Genomic DNA, 8,685 nt, shown 5'->3' on the forward strand with positions numbered 1-8,685 from the left:
AAACGAATATTAAAAAATAATGACAAATAACACTGAGTCGACTATTTGCTTTTATTTGATAATATTCACGCTTAACAGCTTTAGTATAAGTCTTTCAATTTTGAGTAGGATTTCGTAGCGTTGTTTAGTTCTGATATATTGGCTGAGTACTTTTTACCACCTTGTACTATGAACGGGTATTCAGTCAGAACACGTATAAAGTATTATAGTGATATATTTGACAATTATTAAAACTGCTCAGTATTGGTCTTACGGCCTCTCGAAAGGGATATGTACCGGAGAAAACTACTTGATAGTGGTAAATTCTGACTATAATGAAATGACCGCGAGCAATAACATCATGGCCAGTGATGCTGAATATAGTTAATCTCAATTCTGATAGAATGAACTACAAAAAACGTATTTTACTCAATTTAATAACATAAAGCCACCGGGAAGGACAACAAATAATAATGAATAAAAAAAAATTAAAATCATTTTAGCTTTATTATTGAATCACATGCATGCGTCCGGTACATGAATTTCAATTAATAAAACAGATTACCTAAAGCAAAGACATTTTACTTCCCTCAAAAAAGAATTGAAATTAATGTAAAAGATTTGAATTTAATATAAATCTGAGCAACTGCATGGATTCTAGAATTTCCGTGGGGGACATCACAAACTTACTGAGTGGCCTTGATCATGGCCAACTAGAAGGGGGCCATGCCTTGACTCTTGGCCATGCCTTTGGATAACTCACTTAGAGGTAATTAAGTTAAGAAGTTAACTATATTTGGTTAGAATAGAAACGTTTCTACTCAGTTTAACATTTCATTTTAAAAAAATTTCTTTAGAGAAAAAGCTGAACTTCTAGTTTTTGAAGAATTAAGTGTTACAATTTCAATTGTTTTGAATTATATTATATTTTCTAACTAAAAAGATTTTAATATTAATTTTAAAAAGGAAAAAAAAATTCATTCCCACGCCGGGAATTGAACCCGGGCCTCCTGGGTGAGAGCCAGGTATCCTAACCACTAGACCACGAGGGACTTACTTGCAAATGATTTAACAATAAATATGTAAAAAAAAATTATTTTTCATAATACACAATGAGAAGTGTTTTCTAGTTTATCATTCTCAAATCATAGAATAACTTCGATTGTTCAAATAGTTATCAACAACTATAATGAAACGAATTGTATAACCTAACCATTGAAAATTAAGGTAAAATTGCTTGCAATTGAGTGCAGTATTTTTCTATACCGACCTCAAGCAAATGTGAGTTGCCTTTACTTTTAAAAAAAGCGATTTTGAAGTTACATATAAAGAATCTCTATGCTATTAAATTAATTAATAAGAAAACAAAACAGAAAAAGTAGAAGGGATAAAAATGAGAGGCTAGAATCGCTAGAGGAATGGAAAGATGGACGGATATAGATGCGGAAAAAAAAGCTTCTTTTCTACTCTTTCTTTGGCCAACTTCGAATGTTTTAATGTTCTTCGAATGTTTAACAAGAAAGAATGTTTATAATTAGTTTAACGTTTTATAATTTAAGGTTTCGTAACTTAAAGTTTCATAATTAGTAAATTAGAAACTTTTCTAAATGTTTTAAAATATTATTTTTGCATTGTAAGTTATAAAAATTGTGGAATATAAATTTCTGCTTTAATTTGTTTAATAAGTGAAAGTGACAATTGATGAAACGTAAAACTTTATTGCGAAATTGTGAGTTTTTTTAAAATTATGAATCTATGCAATAATTGATATCTATCATAGCGAAATAAGACAACAGCATAATAAGAGATTAAAGTAAAAATATTTTTGTCAAAATAAAAATATATATAAACTGAAAAACGGATGATATGAACTAAAAGTTTCAAATTGGCTTTTATTTCAAAGTTTAAAATAAAGTTTTTCAGCATTTTATTGAATTTTGTATGACATTTTGTTTAAATTTTTATATAATTATTTTCTAGTTAAATTATTTTAAATATTCTTTTGCCTGATTTAAATTTTAATTAGAGTTTGATTTATTATAAAGCCTGAGGGGTACAGTTTAGGTCATAGGGCAGAATTAAATGTCGCCAAACGGCGACTGAATGCAACAAATGGCGATCAAAAAATTTTCTGGCAGCGGTCACCCGATCACTACATTTTTTCGTCAAAAAATACATTCCCTGTGCATTTTATTATTTTTTTAATAAATGTGAAAGTATAATTATTTTTTAATATCCTGAAGAAATTTTATTTCAGGCTTGTCGCGTAAAATTATTTTTTGTTTTAGAACTGAATCTTGTATTGTTTACCATATTTTAAGAAATATTTCAAAAGAAATGCCTACATTATTAGGTTTATTTAATAGCTTATAAAACTTTCAAATGTTGAAAAAGTAACTACATGTTTTGAAGTTGGCCACTTGCCGGTAGCAAATTTTCTACTTTTCCCCCCATAGTTTAGGACCCCTAAATTTATAGGAACTATTTAAATTTTTAAAATAAAATTTTTCCTCCTGTATGTTTCGTCTGTTAGAATTATGAGACCTGAAAGAAAGTTTAATCATCTATATCTTCGTGAATATGCTCTCTATAGGTTATATGTTTTAAGGCTATTTGAAAAATCCGATCTATGCAAACATCAGTGAAACTTTAGAATGCACCAGGCTGATTGAAAAAGTTTTTTAGCCTGATATTTTTTTACGTTGATTACATTCAGGATATATGACTTCATGGTAATTAAGAAATATGCGAAGAATTATTCAATCAAACTGAATTTGCTTAAGCTTGTCGCCATAATCCTTTAATAAGGCTATTTTTAATAAGCTTTCATTTCTCTGAGCTTACTGCAAACTGCATGAAATAAATCGTTAATTAAGCAATAGGTGACACATTTTTTAATTAGCTTAAATTTATGTCACTGCATTAAGCATTAAAAAATACTGGAAACTTTTCAATATCATAGTAAATTACAAAATGGTGGAGGCTGTTTGCAGAGAACTGGATTATACAATTAGCCAATTTGTGTAAAAGTTAGACTAACAGTTTTGCACCATTCCGATTAAGTAAATTCACATTGCACATGAGTTTAGTAATTATTGGTCAATTGGATTAGTAATTGGTCATTTGATTGTATGAAGTAAATATTGGTCAGAATGATGGTGGCCAACAAAGAATGGTGATCTATTTAAAAGGAAGAAGGAACACAAATTTTCTATATTACTTTTAAGGTATAGGTATTGATTTTTTTTAAAAATTTTTAGTTGCCTTTCAAACTCTATTGAATCAAAATTTTTAATAAGAAATAGAAGTATAATCGCAAGTTAAAAAGTAAGTCTAAATTATTCCTTAAAAAAATTTCCTGTAAGTTTTGTCAACATAGTGCCTCACATTCAATTCAAATATCGAAAAGTTCAAACACAATCATTATTTAAGCTCTAACGAAGAAAATTGTCAATGGCACACTGCATTCGCATTATTTAAATTATTAATGCATTAATTTGGCAACGTAAAAAATGAAGACATAATACACAACATAGGAACTTCTTATTTTATGTCTCGAATTAATTAATTAACTCCTAAATACCTTTTAAATGAGAAAATAAATGGTTTAACGCAGAAACTCTTTCGTAAATGCAAATTGCTTTTATTCTAATATAAGATTTTTGTTTTCTTTTTTTAATCGATGCAACATTTTGCGAATGCCATAAAACGATGCACTTATGGAACAATTCGAACAGTAAATAAAACTAAATAAAAAAACCAGATTTGTTATATAAATTCTTTTCAACACAAGGAATGTGCCAAATTACAATCAATAACAGGTTGAGAATTGATAATTATTAATTCTATATTAGCTTGAAAGTGATAAATGTTATAATTGCTTATAATAGACAATAATTATATAGATATGTTGTTATTGTTGTTGCGAATGCCACTTGCCACACGGTCAAATCTGCGTGGTGAAACCGAGCAAATTTAAGGCAAAGTGTGCGTTTCTTGTTTTTCAGTGGTGCCATATATGGCCAAGAATTCGACTTCTGCCACACCATACGTCGCACCCGTTTATAGGGCGGACCCATTCATACATCCATTCATTCATCCACAAATCGTAATTTTAACCTGAATCAGAGAACGATCGATTTCCAATCCAGTACCCCCAGAGGGTTATGGGAACATAACAAGTCAATACCTCTGAGGACTTTTGCGACTCGACAGATTTAACGTACATCAGTCACTTTACTTCACGGGGAGTTTCGGCCTTCGGGGTTCGAGCCCAAGAACTCTCGGACATGGGCCCAGCGCCCTACCGACCAGGCTATCCCGGCCTATTATATAGATATACTAAGTATTTTGGTAAGCTTGGTACTTCATCAGTTTTGTGCAAGATTTCGTAATTCAATACTGATTTATTGACTTTTTTTCTTTTTTTCTTATTATTCAACCTGTACTCAGGACGGGGAGTCAACTAGTTTATTATAAAAATAACTCTTATATCATTTAACGACTGAAAAACGGTAACCAAATAACAATCTTTAAGTATAAATTTTATCTTTTAATTGTATATCAAAATTAAATCTTTGTCAATCATGCTTTATTCCGGCCCTTTTGGAATCTAGAACTCCACCAGGTAACCTGTTTCATACAGTACAGAACGTATATTATATTTCGTATGTTAATTGAACGAAATTTTAAATAAAATTTATTACAAAAATAAATATAACTTATTTTTCGTTTAATAATCGAAAAACAGCAACTGAATAACAATCTCTAAGGATAAAATTTATCTTATAACTTTAAAAAATCAAAACTGAATCTTTGCCTATCATGCTTTATTCCCGCCCTTTTGGAATCTAGAACTCCACCAGATAACCTGGTTCATACAGTACACAATGTATATTGTACTTCGTATGTCAATTGTACGAAATTGTATATAAAATTTATTACAAAAGTAAATATAACTTGTTTTTTGTTTAATAATCGAAAAAAAGCAACTGAATAACAATCTCTGAACATAAATTTTATCTTATAACTTTGAATCAAAACGGAATCTTCGCCAATCATGCTTTTTTTTCCCGATGCATTTTTTGATCCAGAATGCCACCAGTTGTCTTATTTGATTATGCAAATAAAACTTCAAAACAAAATCATCTAAACAAATACATACGACGACCTTTAATTTCATGTTGAAATTATTATAGTGTCCTAATTCTGCTTTCCCTTTATTTTTGTTCATTTTTATGTAATAATACAAGACACGCGTTTCCTTCATAAAATGCATAATTTTGGCAGAGGTACAATTTGTAAGCATTTTGATGTCAAGCAAGGAATGAAATTCTTCGTGTAAATAAATTGCGGGGGAGAAGTTATTGATGCTTCTATAACACCTTTCTAGGCAATTGTATCGCGAGGAGATAATGAAGGGGCGTCAAATTATGGACGCCCTATGAGTTACACTTAAGAGAGGATTTCTTCCCATCTTCTTGGAACAATGCCCGAAGCGTGCATTTGTGTGATCAATTATGAGATTCATGTTCCTGATGAAACTTTCATTTTTCACTTAAATAATAGGAAAATATTGTATGTGATGGTAGTAGATTTACATAATAGCAAGAAGAATATTAGTTATAATTGAAATTTAATATCTTTATATGGTATTAATATCATATAAATTTATAAGAACCATATAAAATATACCATTACAAATGCTCAATTCCGTAACCTTGTGATTTTGAACCCAACGCAGAAGAGAACGCAGCATTTGCGTTACATGGGGAGGAAGACTATGAAAACTTCCCACGGCTAACCCTACGATAGCGGGATTCTAACCCATATTCCGCTACTCCATAATCCGACCACTGAGGATATGTTACGTCACCATAGATAACGGGGCAAGCCGAGTGCATATTTGTATCAACCAGCCACTGTTGGGATTCGAACCTTGGACAAATGATTGAGAGGCGAACGCTCTATCCCCGGAATCCTCCCGGTTCTTATATCTTTTTAAAATATTTCATTATCTTTTAAGTTTTTTTTTTTTTTAACCGGTGTTGAACAATACCGAGTTTATGACTATCAATGTTCAACTCCCTAATCCTGTAATTTTGAATCCTGCGCAGAAAGCAAGCGAACTCCTGTGTCCATTGGGATAAACTAGACTTGTGAATAAACACCTTCATGAAGCGTACTTTCATTGATCTTGAATCCTCTTTCACCATTAACAATACTTTTTGTCAAGAGATTAGAAGCTTCAATGTTACGCGGTTTTTCAACTCTTCACACTTCCCCCTCTCCGTTACCATGGTTACGAAAATTCTTTATATTTACGTTTAATTTAGAAGTGGGAACGTACTGGCAAAGATTTGCGGATACCATGGCAACGGAGAGAGTAAAAGTGTGGAGAGTTAGGAAATATCGTTACCTCTAAATACATATTCCATTTATAAAGAGTATAAAAGTTCTTCCGTACGTACGTTCAGTCAAGTACTTATCTCACACTTTAATACATATCGGGATTTTGTTAAAAATTTTTTAGCATAATTAGTCTATTCATTGTTTATTTACATAGCTCTTAATTTTCTTAATACAAATTCAGAAATTTACGTTTTATACCTTAATTTTGTCCTTTGTTTAAACAATGCTCTTATAGCAGTCTAATTGAAGAAATTCAAGTTTGGAAAGGTATTTAATGTGACTTTCAAACCTGCTTAAAATGAAATATGTTATTATTTTCTGCTACAGTGTGGGACCGGAATCAAAGTCATAAAAATGTCCTCTTTCAATACACTAGAGTATTTCTTTCTTTTTTTTATATGAGAAAATGTTATTATTTCCTAGAATTCAACTTTATGGTAACAATAAGATTTCAGTGAGCCAAGACAAAAGAAAAATGGCATTCGTTTCTCGTGGAAGTGAATTCCGATTTCCTCTGTTTCGCGAAATTTGAATAAAATTCCTTTTACACTTCTCGTGAGTGAACAAAGCTTATTGTTTTCACCGACTGAAAAGTATTAAATACGAATTCTAATAATGGAAACAAAGTTTATTAAAATCGTGATATAGTACTGCGGATAGGGGAAACAATCGCGCCTGTAATGATAGAAGAATAAAACATGGTACACACATATGAAGCTTCAATTTTGGATTGGAAGCCATCTCAGATTTAGGCCATAACAATAACAGCTGAAGTTCAAAATGCGGCCTAAAAATATTTATTTTCCTTAAAAATATCAAAATTTTGATGTGGTTTTTTTAAAAAAAGTCTTGTGACGATTTTGAATGTTATCTATTAAAAAAATTATTAAATTTGATATTTATTGCAAGTAGTTTTCTATTTTAATCAATGTTATCACTTGGTGCTATATCTGCCATCTGCTCGCTTCCCTCAACCACCCCTCACTATTGTTTCTCAATTATTTTGGTTTATTGATGATAAACAGGCTGTTACATAAGAAATATTGTTCTTTTTTTTATCACGTTTATATCAACTTGCCTTTGTGTATGTCTGTTTGAGTGGAATTTTGCAATCGATTTTAAACAAACTTCCCGACTAGCTGCAGACTTCAAATTTGGCACATATTTCAGAATTGGATGACAGTGCATGAAAATGAAGAGAAAAAAGACATACAGAGTAAAATAAAATTAAAATTAAAGAAACAATTAATATTTTCGCGATTGTCTTTTGTTGTCGATTCGATTATTTCAAATTAGTGTCACATGTCAGTTGAAAAGTTTTGTGTGCAGTGAGTGAAAAAATTAAGATTTTGGAAATGAGTACAAAAGAAAATAATATTTTTAAAAACCACGTTTTTGTAGTGGAGAATAATAATTAAAAAACAGAAATTTGAAAAACGAAAAATGTGAGGCGCATGAAATACATAACAGTACATATACACATACATATACACATTTTCTTACTCATACACATGCACAACCACATCCACATTCAGATATAATTACTGATATACATACACATAATCTCATCAGCACACATACTGTTAATGTTATGTATTTCATGTGCCCCACGTTTTTCATTTTTAAAATTTTTGTTTTTTAATTATTATTCTCCACTACAAAAACGTGGTTTTTAAAAATATTATTTTGATTTTGATTTTTTTTAATAATATACACTATATTTCATTAATAATACAATACTTAATTCCTTTATGGAAAAATTGATGTTAAAGTACTTACACTTATTTTATAATTAGTCTAGTAATTATAGCAAAGGCAAGGGTGTTTTTCCAGAATAATTGCCAGCCAAGAAATTTTCTTTACAAAAAAATTTGTTCTGATATTTTAAATAGTGTCTGAGAGCTCCTTTACTTTTTTTTGTACACTTCCCTCGCTAAGGGAATTGGGGGGAGGGATTTGAGGGGGGGAATTGAATTTCGTCTAGAAAAGCAATAACGAAATTCTTTTATGTTTTTTTCATGGTGAATTGAATGAAATTAATTTCGAGTCAATCGGATTAACATTTTAGAACGTCCCTATGAGTTACACTTAAGAGAGGATTTCTTCCCATCTTCTTGGAACAATGCCCGAAGCGTGCATTTGTGTGATCAATTATGAGATTCATGTTCCTGATGAAACTTTCATTTTTCACTTAAATAATAGGAAAATATTGTATGTGATGGTAGTAGATTTACATAATAGCAAGAAGAATATTAGTTATAATTGAAATTTAATATGACATAATACACAACATAG

At 30.5% G+C, this 8,685-nt stretch overlaps 1 protein-coding gene and 1 non-coding gene across 2 annotated transcripts in view; one reads left to right on the top strand and one right to left on the bottom strand.

The window, feature by feature from the left end:
• LOC107456692 (cuticle protein 10.9-like) overlaps positions 1-8,685 on the top strand; it is a 56,537-nt gene that overhangs the window by 24,260 nt on the left and 23,592 nt on the right. The window lies entirely within an intron of this gene.
• TRNAE-CUC (transfer RNA glutamic acid (anticodon CUC)) lies at positions 960-1,031 on the bottom strand. The gene has a single exon. It is a non-coding gene; the product is annotated as a tRNA-Glu (tRNA).

The sequence above is a fragment of the Parasteatoda tepidariorum genome, chromosome 2 (assembly GCF_043381705.1).
Source record: "Parasteatoda tepidariorum isolate YZ-2023 chromosome 2, CAS_Ptep_4.0, whole genome shotgun sequence".
In the NCBI taxonomy this organism is placed as follows: Eukaryota; Metazoa; Arthropoda; class Arachnida; order Araneae; family Theridiidae; genus Parasteatoda; species Parasteatoda tepidariorum.